The 12207-nt window shown below is 34.4% G+C and overlaps 1 protein-coding gene across 6 annotated transcripts in view; it reads right to left on the reverse strand.

The window, feature by feature from the left end:
* Window positions 1–12207, reverse strand: part of SUPT3H (SPT3 homolog, SAGA and STAGA complex component) — a 557715-nt gene that overhangs the window by 104508 nt on the left and 441000 nt on the right. The window lies entirely within an intron of this gene.

The following is a 12207-nucleotide window of genomic DNA, read 5'->3' on the forward strand; positions in this document are numbered from 1 at the left end:
AAACAGCATAATATGTGGGACTTTCTGGTCGTATATACAAACACTCTCAGAAGTTCAAACAGAAAGCTATAGTGTCTTTTTTTTTTTTAAAGTTTAGATGACTTCTGCTTTGAGCTACCCCCACCCTTAACCAGGAAATCCCCCTGAAATTAGTTTCCCTGGTGAATCTTTAAATTTAATGCAAGTTCTTCATTAAGTATATGAGCATTGAATTTAGTCTCGAGAACATTTCTAATTGTCTGTTCTATGCATTCAGCCAAATTGTAAACTTGCTATTTTTTTATTCTTCTCTCACTCAGGGTCTTATTCTACTTATTCTATACGGCAAATATATCTTGAATACATTTTGTCTTCTCTGGTCTCACGCCATTGCCTCAGAAGATGCTCTTTTAGCCTCTCGCCTGCAATACTGCAGTGCCACCTAATTTGTTTCTTTGCCTATTATATCCCCTCACACCAGTCTCTTCTCAACACAATCACTTCTTTTTCCTTTTTCTTTTTTTTTTGAGACGCAGTCTTGCTCTGTTGCCCAGGGTGGAGTGCAGTGGCGTGATCTCGGCTCACCACGACCTCCGCCTCCCAGGTTCAGGTGATTCTCCTGCCTCAGCCTCCCGAGTAGCTGGGATTACAGGAGCATGCCACCACACCCGGCTAATTTTTTGTATTTTTAGTAAAGACAGGGTTTCACTGTGTTAGCCAGGATGGTCTCCATCTCCTGACCTCGTTATCCACCCACCTCGGCCTCCCAAAGTGCTGGGATTACAGGCATGAGCCACTGTGCCCAACCCACAATCACTTATTTTTCTACAACACAGAGCTGTTCATATTAATACTTTGCTTAAAAAAATCTGAAATAGCTCCTTAATGACTATGTCTGTTGTTTAAAAGAAAATTTCCCACTGGGTGTGGTGGCTCACATCTGTAATCCCAGCACTTTGGGAGGCCAGGGCAGGAGGATTGCTTGAGGCCAGGAGTTAGAGACCAGTCTGGGCAAGAGAGTGAGACCCCATCTCTCCAAAAAGTTTTAAAAAATTAGCCAGGCATGGTGGTGCATAACTACTTGGGAGCCTGAGGTACGAGGATCACTTGAGCCTGGGAGATGGAGGCTGCAGTGAGCTATTACTGCACTACTGCGTCACAGCCTGGGTGATAGAATGGGACCTTGTTTCTTTCAAAAAAAAAAAAAAAAAAGACAGAAAAGGAAAAAGAAATTTAAGAGACAAAAATTTGTGTAACTAGAGAAAACACTATTATTTGTGTGAAATCCATAATGTATTTTGGCAGAACAGTTTGCTAACTGTTGCCCTAAATCATAAAGTCTGGGTAAACTGGCTTGCAATTAAAAGTCCTTCTCAAAATGGCATCACTTTATCTTTGATGCTTCATCTCATCTCAATGTACTCCAGATCCAGTTCCTCATCTTTGCCTGAACAGCCATGCTACTTTCATATATCTATTTTATTTTTCATTTTATTCCTGCTCCTCTGTGTGCTTGTATTATCTTTTCAAAATCACTACTCATTCCCTTCCCCTCTGTTTTATAAAGTCAAATATTAAACACCCTAAAAGTTTTCCTTCACTTCCTCAGGCAGATTGTGCCATCCTTTCACTGTATCTAAGGCACTGTCCCTCTTTTAGTTACAACATCAGTCACATGGCACTGCTTATTTATTCACCTCCTTTGCTATATTTGGATAACTGGTTTCTTATCTCCATACATCATACCTCCCTCCCAATATATTTCTAACACAATGTTTGGCACATGCTTATTGAATAAATGCAGGTATCAAAGCTATAAGGATCTCAGGACACATGTGGATGTTAATAATGGTCACATGTAGTTCAGTTGTACAGATACGGATTCTTGTCCATACTCAAAAATCAAGTGCTGTCCTTTGTATGCGAAGTGTGCTTTCATTCTATCAGGAAGGCATGTACTTTGGATTGTTTTTCTAGCAGTGGTGGGTGACAGATTGACTCATAGCAGTATGCAGTCTTGCCCTGCCTCCTTATTAATTTTTTATTTTAACCATTTGCAAGCTGGTTGTGTGAGCAATAGACATTGTTTGCCATCAAAAATTAAGGCAAAGTTAGGTGACCAACATGAAGATCAACCCCTAATAGTTTCTTCTTTAGACAGTGGCTTCAGAGAAAAGCACAGTGTAGAAACCAAGCTAGCTCTCTTTTCTTTTTTCTCTTTCTCTTTTGAACACCAAAACCCTGCTTGGATGAGAAATATTTGTCAACTATAACTCATTTACTTATTAGGATCTTACCTAATTAGTCTCGAATACAGGTATGGGTTTTTGGGTTAGATCAGGAATACAGAGTAAAATCAGAGCCAGAAATGTAGTCTCTAACATCTCTACTGGAAACTGTAAAATCTACACAAGTGTTTGAATTGGATTGACAGAAATCTGTAGGCCAGGCTGTGAACTTCTACAGCCAGAAAGTCAACTCAAATACTCCCTCCCTGCTATTTCCACCAGAGAGGCACAGCAGCCCAACTGTCACCTTGAATGCACCTGGGCAAACTCAGAGCCTGACACTGGGCTCTGTCCTCATGACCTCTGCCAACTAATCAGTCAAAATATTTCCTGATCTAGAGAGCATACTCCACTTATTGGGCATATGCCCAGAGCTGCGAGTGCACTCTAATCAGGTGGGAGAACCTATCCAGGTGCCAGGGCAAAAATTAACATCTGACTGACATATGGACTATGAATTTTCTCTTCTCGCATCCCAGAGTCATGCAGAGGCAGTATGTGGGGGTGGGAGATTTGATCTGTGCATACATAGCCTAGGGGATTTGGTTTAAATCAAATCATAATTAAAACACTGGTTAGGAAAACAAGGCATAATTATTTTTTTTCCTGCACATTTTAACTAACTTGCATATAGTCTTAAATATATGTTGGGCACAATAAGAGTAAGGTATCAGTTTCATTTTTGAAAGGTGCAAATTTCCTATTTAAAACAATCCACTTATTATGTTCTGGGATTAACTTTGCAGCTACATCAGTAAATTAAAGGACATTTCAATGATTACATTTGTTGACTAAAGTTATGTAACACTATTTAAGAAATTACCAAAAAGTAAATCACCTACAGTTCAACAGGCTCTCATCACAGGTATTTGGAGGGGATTTTTTTGTCACACTATCAATAAAAGAGTATACAAATGCTTCACTTAAAACACACTTATGAATGTTAGATGTTTCTGGCAATAGTAAATAAATAATCTATTTAAATAGAACTGATATGTTATTTTTCTAATATTCAACTAATTTGTATATAAAATACTTAAAAAATGAAAATAATATTTTTGCTAGGTCAACATGAGCAACTTAATGTACTGAAAGAGTCATCTATCTGAGTATTTATAATCTTCTTGTTTCTTCATAGACTTTAAAGAAGTTTCTTGCCATTTTTACAGCACAATTTTAAAATTTAGAAATAGCTCAACTTAGTTTAGTTCCTCCTGGCTAATCCTTGTGCTGCTTTCATGAATTCATGAGTTAAAAGAATCCTGTAATTTTTTTAAAGACATATTTTCCTTTTCAGAGTCACTCCAAGGATTTTCTTCATTCGATTTCCATTCCTCCAGAAGACTGCAAAAACCCAGAAACTATAACAACATTTAAACCTCAAGATTTAGTCCTTTTAGAATATTCCACTCAAAAGGTTTCTATTTGGTATAAATTACCCCTTTCCTTGCACTCACGATCAAATTCTTCCTCTATTCCTCAAGATATAGTATACCTGTTATAACAAAAATAGATTAATTTCTTGAAGTACTACCAATTTAAAAAGACTTTGAAATATATAAACTTGGAGAAAATACAGAGGGATGATTAAGACTGTCATCTTTCATTGCTGCTTTATGTCCCCCATTAGAGAAAAGTGATTTGCTTTTCCAGACTATGTTCCTGAAAATTCTAGGATTCTTTGGAGTATTCTAGGGTCTCCATAGATGTTTGGTTTGAATGTCTATCACAATTTTTGTGCTACTCCAAATAAAGGTTATGTCATCCACTGTTTTATATTTGAACTTTTCATAATTGTTCTGTTGATTAGTAAGTTATGTCTTGGAATTTAGGTTTTGTTTTTGATATTTAAAGCAGCCCAAATATACTCTGTATAAAATTGTGCAAGTAAGTCTATCACCTCAGGATGTATGTCCTGTGCTGAACTAAATTTGAGGTGTTTACTAATAATACAAAGTGAAAGCAGGAAAGAGCAAAATGTGTTTGAACAGTCACTGTATACCACAGAGACAAACATTAGTTATTGGCAATACCAGGATTTTTCAGAACAGAACTGAATAATTTCTTATAAACAAATGTACTGGCTGCCCCAAGGTAAGATATTGCTGCAGAGAGTTTAAATGAGATAAGATCTCTCTTCCCTTCTCCCCACATCTGCCTGCTGATTAAAAAAAACAAAAAACAAAAAAAATTAAACAATTTTATAATATAACATGATCGTACCAACTCCAGTTGGCAATGTAGAATCATGATGTTATGCTTACAATAGCAGAAAATGAAGTTCACCAAATATGGTTTCAATAGACGAAGCAAAATAAATTTAACTCTCAAACTTCAATAAATATTTGTCAGAGAAGGATCCTCAGATGATGGAGATTTTCTTTGTGACATCTTTAAGTAGCTTACAGTGTTTTAAGATTCATTTAAAAATATTTTCCAGAAAACCATGAAGAATTATGCTGGATAAGAAATCCATATATTGATTCCCTCTAAACACTTTCCAGTTTAGAAATAGAAGCACGTGCCAGATATTGTTAGTGAAACAACTTTCAAACAAACAATTTTTACTATTTCTTTTGCACCAAGACTATTGCAGGCCTGTATAGCACATTATTAAAAACGGTTGTATTTTGAATCAAACTCTTTTCAATGCTGTGCAATTAAAAATATACAAAAATAAAGTGGACATTAATGGATATAATATTCCAACTGTCATCCATAACTTTGACTTCAAAATACACCTATACTTACTGAATGAAATTTTAAGAGTGGATCTTCCTTACACAAATACAGACTTAATACCTCTTGGAATACTTGTCTTCTACAGAATTTAGTTTAGGAAATGCTGTAGTTTTAGAATAAAACCACTGAAAGAGTTAAGAATACAGGTCAACCAATAAAGAAAAAGTTTAATGGGTAGGATTAGTAAGAATTTATTGAAGCCTATGGTACCAGTAAGCCACAGAGTATTTAGCTGCTGTACACAGAAAAGGCTCTGGTGATTAAAATTAAAAGTAATTAAATTAAATGTTTCATATCTTTCTGGGAAATACTCACTTTCAGGTTATTCTTATATGATAAATATGCAACATGTTAATTTTTTTCCTTAGGATCAGTGGCCTACAGTTTTAAACATATGTTTGGGTTCCAATCTGTAATAATAGATTTAGTACTCTCAAAAAATTTATTATGAAAATTTTCACTTTCAGTAAAAACACATATAATTTATTTCTACCCAATTTCTACTTGGTATTTACATTTGAAAATTATTCTAATATTTTGTGACATTTAATTTTCCAGGTTGAACACATAAGATGCAGACAAACCTAATGTGCTCATGACACAAATATTTGCAAATATGAAATTCTAGATCAAAATGATCAAAACAATCTGCCATGCCACTTTTGTTTTTAAAAGTTCAATGTGAAGAATTCTTTAAAAATTTTTCATATTTTCGATCCCTATTAGTCCATTATGAACATCCCTAAACTAATGATATGAAAACATCTCTAGTACCCTCTAATAAATTTACATCAAAGTAAATGGGCACAGTAATCTGAGAGTCAGGAGGCTGGATTCTAGGGTTAGTTCTGTCATGCACTTGCAAAGTGTCTTTGGGTACATCACAAAGCTTCTCAGAGGTCCAGACCAACTGGCTAGCTCAAGTCCTCTCCAGTAAAGACTAGAGATTTGTTTCTACAGATGCACTTAAGGTATTATTCAGGTTAATGACCATGCTTAAATGAGCAATTTTATTGTCTCACTATTCTAGTTCAATAGAAAGTTACCTGATAACATGCAGGTTCAGAGGGTTAACATTTTTCTACTGTGAATATCAGGAGAAACTAAAATAGATTTAGGCATTACAGATGGGATTATGTCATCACACTCGGCGAACACAGTTTCCTTTCTCTGGCTTTCAAAATTACAGACCTGGGTTTATATCAGCAATTTACAGCACTTCCCATTGAGAGCTAGGCTTGAGTAGGTAACCATGGGTACCACCCACTGCTTGTAAATAGTGAAGATCTAGATAAAACATGTCTGACCACCTTCCCTGTGACATAAGAGAACACTAGACTACCCCTCAGAGTATTTTCTCTGAGAGAAAACACCAAATGCTCTAATCATAACATTTTAAAATGCTCTTTACTTCTAACCTTGAACAAGTAAATTCTAAGAATGTTTTTGTTAAAATCATTACCATTACCATTCAAAAGCATTTGAATTTTTAGGTTGTGAAAAAAATATTCTTCAAACAAATGCCAATGAATTTTCTGATGGGACAATTCATTTAAACCTTTGTTACACCCATTTTTAGACCCTGATGCCCTTCCTAAATATTGTATTCTTTATATATTCAGGTAGTACATACAAAATATTATCAACAATTTTGGAAAATACAGAATAGAAAACAGAAAGACCCGCGATACGCTTGTAGTAGTTTAACAGATGATAAATAAAGTAATCCTAATAAATAGGAACTGGATAGATTACTCATTTAATTGATTGGCATATTTTGATATTTAGTTTTTATATTATAGAAACTCTCATACCGTATATTAGATAAAAATGTAGAATTATAGTTGAATAAAAAATACAGATGTGTATTTAATCTCAGGTTATACAATTTTTTAAATCATAAGACAACGGAATATTATAGAGGAAAATACCAGTAGACCTAACTACATAAAATCCTATATATTGAAAACATATCGAATTAGAAAAAAATTAAGATAAATGGAGAACTGGGAAAAATACCTGCAACAAACCTGACAAAAAGTTTTACTGTTCATAATTGATAAATGTCTTAAAAATTTTTTTAATTACAAAAATTTATTCACATAAGTTAGTAGATTCATACAAGTAAATCTAATGCCCTACAAAAAATGGCAAATACATAATTCAATTCAAAGAAATACAAATTATTAGTAAATATATAAAAATGTTCAATATCATTAGTTATCAAATACAAATTAAAACAAAAATATCCTATCACTCACTAGCTGTATGTTAACTTGGGAAGGCTAGTAACAGTTTTAGTTTTCTCATCTATAAATTAACAATAGTTTCTATTTGTTAAGGTCATCATGAGGCCTGTGTGAGTCAGTACAGTGCAGTGCATGATGCATGAGTGCTCAACAAATATTAGCTGCTATAATTGCTACTTTATTTTTGCCTGGAAAATGACAAAAATAAAACTGATAATATTCAACGCTGATTTGAGTTTATACTCTCATATATCACTTATACAATTATGAAGTCATTCATGTTTTCTAAGAATTATTTTGGTAAGATTATCAGGAAATTTAAAAGGTCCAATCCTTTGATCCAGGAATTTCACTTCTAGTAATCTATCTTAAGGAAACAACTAGATAGATGGATAAATATTTACATACAAGAATATCCACTATCACTATTTATAACCTAAAGAACAAAATGGAATGGTTAAGTGAATAAAGGTACAGTTAGATGTATAATGTGTATTATGAAGCTATTACAAATCATGCTTTTAAGGACTACATAATATACTATAAAATGATAAGTAACAATATTAGAATAATCTCAATTTTGCTAAATTATTAATATGTATATACAAAGAAAAAGGGCAGGATGAAAAGGTAGTGATATATTAACAGTAGTTATCTCTAGGACGTAAGTTTTATTCTATTCTTTATTTTTCTATATTTTCATAATTTTCTAACAGTAGCATTTCTTTCATAATGAGTAAACTGAAGAAACTTTAAAAGTTGAGAAAAATAAGCCCAGTAATTAAAAAATGTATCAACTTTGATATACTCATCAATTTCTGAAAACCTTTTCAATAACTTATGCAAATATGTAAAATCACAAACACTGAAATTGAAGAAACTTTATAAATTAGGTCACCCATTTGTTCTTTAGATTTCTGTTCCACAGAGCTAGTATGCAAAACCTAGCTAGTATGCAAAAAATCGGGTGGTAAGTATGTACACTCAGTTGCTAAGACTTATTTATGATGATCAGTGATTAAAAAAACAATTATATTCTTTAACCGTTATTAATCCAAAGAGTAAAAATGAACATTTATTTTCAGGAACAATAATTTTTACATGGTATTTAAATTTTAATGGTACAAACTATTAGTCCATAAATAATCCACATTATTATTGAAATTTTTAGTTTTTTTCCGGGCTTATAGAGTAAGGCCAGATAGCCTCAGTGTGTACATATGTGTGTGCACAGGCACACGCATTTGAGTGTGGTTGAGTGGAATGGTTTCCGCTTACTTTGTATTATTTATGTCTTTTAAAAAATATACCGTAGCTACTACTACTTCCACTATTACTAATATAATTTATTAAGAGCTTACTATATGTTAATTAAGTTCACAGTACTTCTTAAACCCTATCATGAAGTATAATCTAATATCCTCATTTTTGGGATGAGGAAACAGCCATTAAGCGGTGAAGAAACCTGTGTAAGGCTACTCAGCTTGTAGGTAGCAGGGCTGGGATCTGGACCCTAGCCATTTAGCTCCAGGATCAAAGTTCTTAATCACCACACAATATAACTTCACACATTATCAACTACTATGAATAAAAATGCAATATAAGATGGCAAGCATCAAAATCACTCAGGACATTCTAGGTTGCAAAAGCACTCTAGAATACTGCAGATCATAGAATCTGAAGTGATTTTTAGAACTAAGAAAAACAAGAAGCAAAAAAGTAAAATTAGTTTCTCTAAAGGTTCTTTACAGTGTGTATACAGAAAGTGAGGTACGGTGGGCACAGTTGCAAAAGTGTGTATTTCAGGAGAAAGTGTTTGAAGCTAGGGGTTGGAAGGCCTGAATCTTAGCTCTGGTTTAATTTAATTTAATCTAATGAATAGCTTGACTTAGGAAAATTACTTAAGAAGGTAAGATACCTTCTCTTCTCTTCTGTGTAGGATTGAGAATAAATGAGAATACAGAAAAGACACAAATCACCAATGAAAACCAATATGCCAAAGAGAGTACTGTTGTTAACCGCTGAGTGGGGATGGATGGTGTGTGTCTCCACAGCACACATGAATGTGGTGTTCACAGGTGTGTGGCAGGTGACTGATGTTTATGCCATTCTCCCTGTGTACTTCCTACTCCAGGAGCTACTACAATTCAAAGCATTGTTTGTACTCTTCTCCTTCTTCCCCAGCTAACACGGCTTTAAGTATTCCTTTCTTCTATCACTTTAAATAATTCCTAAGGTGAAAAATTCACTTACAATTCTTTATATAATGAATTATATTCCTGAAATTGATCATGTCATTTGGTATAAAATTATTTCAGAAGTCATAAAGTAGACAGAAAGATGACTTGCTAAAAGCAGATTTTTAAATATACTATCTGAATTATGTTTCCATGTAAACTATTAACAATATCAAATTATTGGTAAATGGATATATATATACACATTGTTATGGGTATTCTAAATTAGATGTTACATTTAAATATATACCAAAAACTCTAGATTTGGGATGACATGCTATGAAGACAAAATCTCTATGCTTCATAAATATAAACTAGTTGTTCATTGGCATTTTAATTTATGAAGTACATTTTACATTGGAGGCAGTCAGTTCAGCCTTTCTGTATGAAAATATAGGTGTCAATCTATGATTACTATAAAAGCAGTCCACATACCTTTTCTCTTGTTAGGAGCTGCAGCTGAAAGCCAAGGTGGCAAAGTGTCCCCACTGCAGCTTAAAGTACCATGTCAGGTCCTCAGAGTGGACCTTAGGGAAGTGAACATCAGCATCCCCAATCATGGTAAGTTTCTACCATGAGCTCCCCTTTTTTTTTTTTTAGCAGCTTGAGGTATGTGGGAGCCAAGACAGGGTGGCCGCGTTATTGACACACACAGTCTACAAATCCATCCCATTTTAATGAGATAATTTTTAACTTTAAAAGAAAGATTTATGTATTATATACCGTGAAACCTGTGTCACCCTGGTCATGCAATTCATGATATAAAAAAGCATAGGTAGCCTGGGCGCTGTGGCTCATACCTGTAATCCCAGCACTTTGCGAGGCTGAGGTGGGTGGATCACCTGAGGTCAGGAGTTCAAGGCCAGCCTGGCCAACATGGCGAAGTTCTACTAAAAATTACAAAAATTAGGCTGGGCGAGGTGGCTCACGCCTGTAATCCCAGCACTTTGGGAGGCTGAGGCAGGCAGATCATGAGGTCAGGAGATCGAGACCATCCTGGCTAACATGGTGAAACCCCGTCTCTACTAAAAAACACACACAAAATTAGCCAGGCGTGATGGCGGGTGCCTGTAGTCCCAGCTACTCAGGAGGCTGAGATAGGAGAATGGCGTGAATCCGGGAGGCGGAGCTTGCAGTGAGCCGAGTTCGCGCCACTGCATTCCAACCTGGGCGACAGAGTGAGACTCCGTCTCAAAAAAAAAAAGAAAAAAAATTATTACAAAAATTAGTTGGGCATGGTGGCAGGTGCCTGTAATCACAGCTACTCAGGAGGCTGAGGTAGGGAGAACTGCTTGAACCTGGGAGGTAGAAGTTGCAGTGAGCTGAGATCGTACCAATGCACTCCAGCCTGGGCAACAGAGTGAGACTCCGTCTCAAAAAAAAAAAAAAAAGTGCAGGCATATTCACTCTTGTAGTGCGCAAATTCTCATAGCTGAAGAAAATGGAGGAGACCTTTCCAGGTGGTGGTCCCCTCCTGAGGAATAATAACACCTTGGGTGCCCCTCTGGGGTGGAGTTTGTTACCATTTGTTGTTGATTTTGATTGTTCTACTAGCGGCTAACTGAACCTTCCAGGTCATGGCTTGTTTTATTTTCTAGATGTATTTAAATTAAGCATTTTAAAATTGTGTCATCAGTTTTAAAAAGCCCATTCTTTATGTTTATTAGATCCAAATTAGCTTAGGCAATATCTGAAGCTAGCTTAAAGTACATTTTTATCATATACTAATACTACAGTCTTAGATTGTAAAAGTAGTAATACATAAGTACCAGGTTGGACATGGGGGAAAAGATATACACACACACGTATGTAAATAGTCTCATCAACCAAGATGGCTCTCAGGTGATCTGTCCAGTCTATTTTAAAAACAAAAACTTTGAAGAGAGAAGCAGCTACCGCTTCTTTTTGAGGAAATAATGCAGACTTCATGATTAGGGCGTTTTCTCCTTGTATCAGATACATTTTCCTTTATGTAATTTTATTCATTACTTTTAGTTACCATTTTAGGTTATTTCTCAAAAATCATGTTTCCCTTTGCTATCTTTTAATTGCTTCTAGATTATTATCAAACACTGTCTCTTTTTTCTTCTTTTTCCCTTCCACTGTCTCAACCTATTCGTCATTATTTGACTGTTATCGATGGATTTGATATTTTTAATCTTTCATTATAAGTTTTTTTCACTTTCAGTTGGTTTTTAAATTCTTACTTCCAATTATCTCTTATTTTTCTCATTCATAATTTTTCATGTTCATCTTCCTTTTGGCCTGTCATTTAAAACAGCTTCACCCATCATGTAAAAGAAACTTGATTTAATTATTTCTTTTCAATTATAAGACTTTAAAAACATTCATGAAAAGGATATATTGCTTTAATCAGCAATATTAAAATCATGTTCTTATATAAGATAAACTTCAAATATTAAAAGTGCAAAGTTTCACCATTACAGAGAGCTTCTGGAGACATTTATAAAACATGTTCTTCCTGTTACACAGAGAATCTATCTACATAATTAACAACAACTAAAAAAAATAAAGGATGGAAAGAAAGCATTCTATTTAACTAAACATAAGGAAAAAAGATAATATAGACAAAATCATGACTTTTATGAATAGTAAAATCCACTCAGGTAAAAATGTATACTATGTAATACTTACTATTTATTTTCTCATTTGTTTACATATAATGTTATACATTTTCATTAGCTTGTTAAA

The sequence above is a fragment of the Gorilla gorilla genome, chromosome 5 (genome assembly GCF_029281585.2).
Source record: "Gorilla gorilla gorilla isolate KB3781 chromosome 5, NHGRI_mGorGor1-v2.1_pri, whole genome shotgun sequence".
Classification (NCBI taxonomy): Eukaryota; Metazoa; Chordata; class Mammalia; order Primates; family Hominidae; genus Gorilla; species Gorilla gorilla.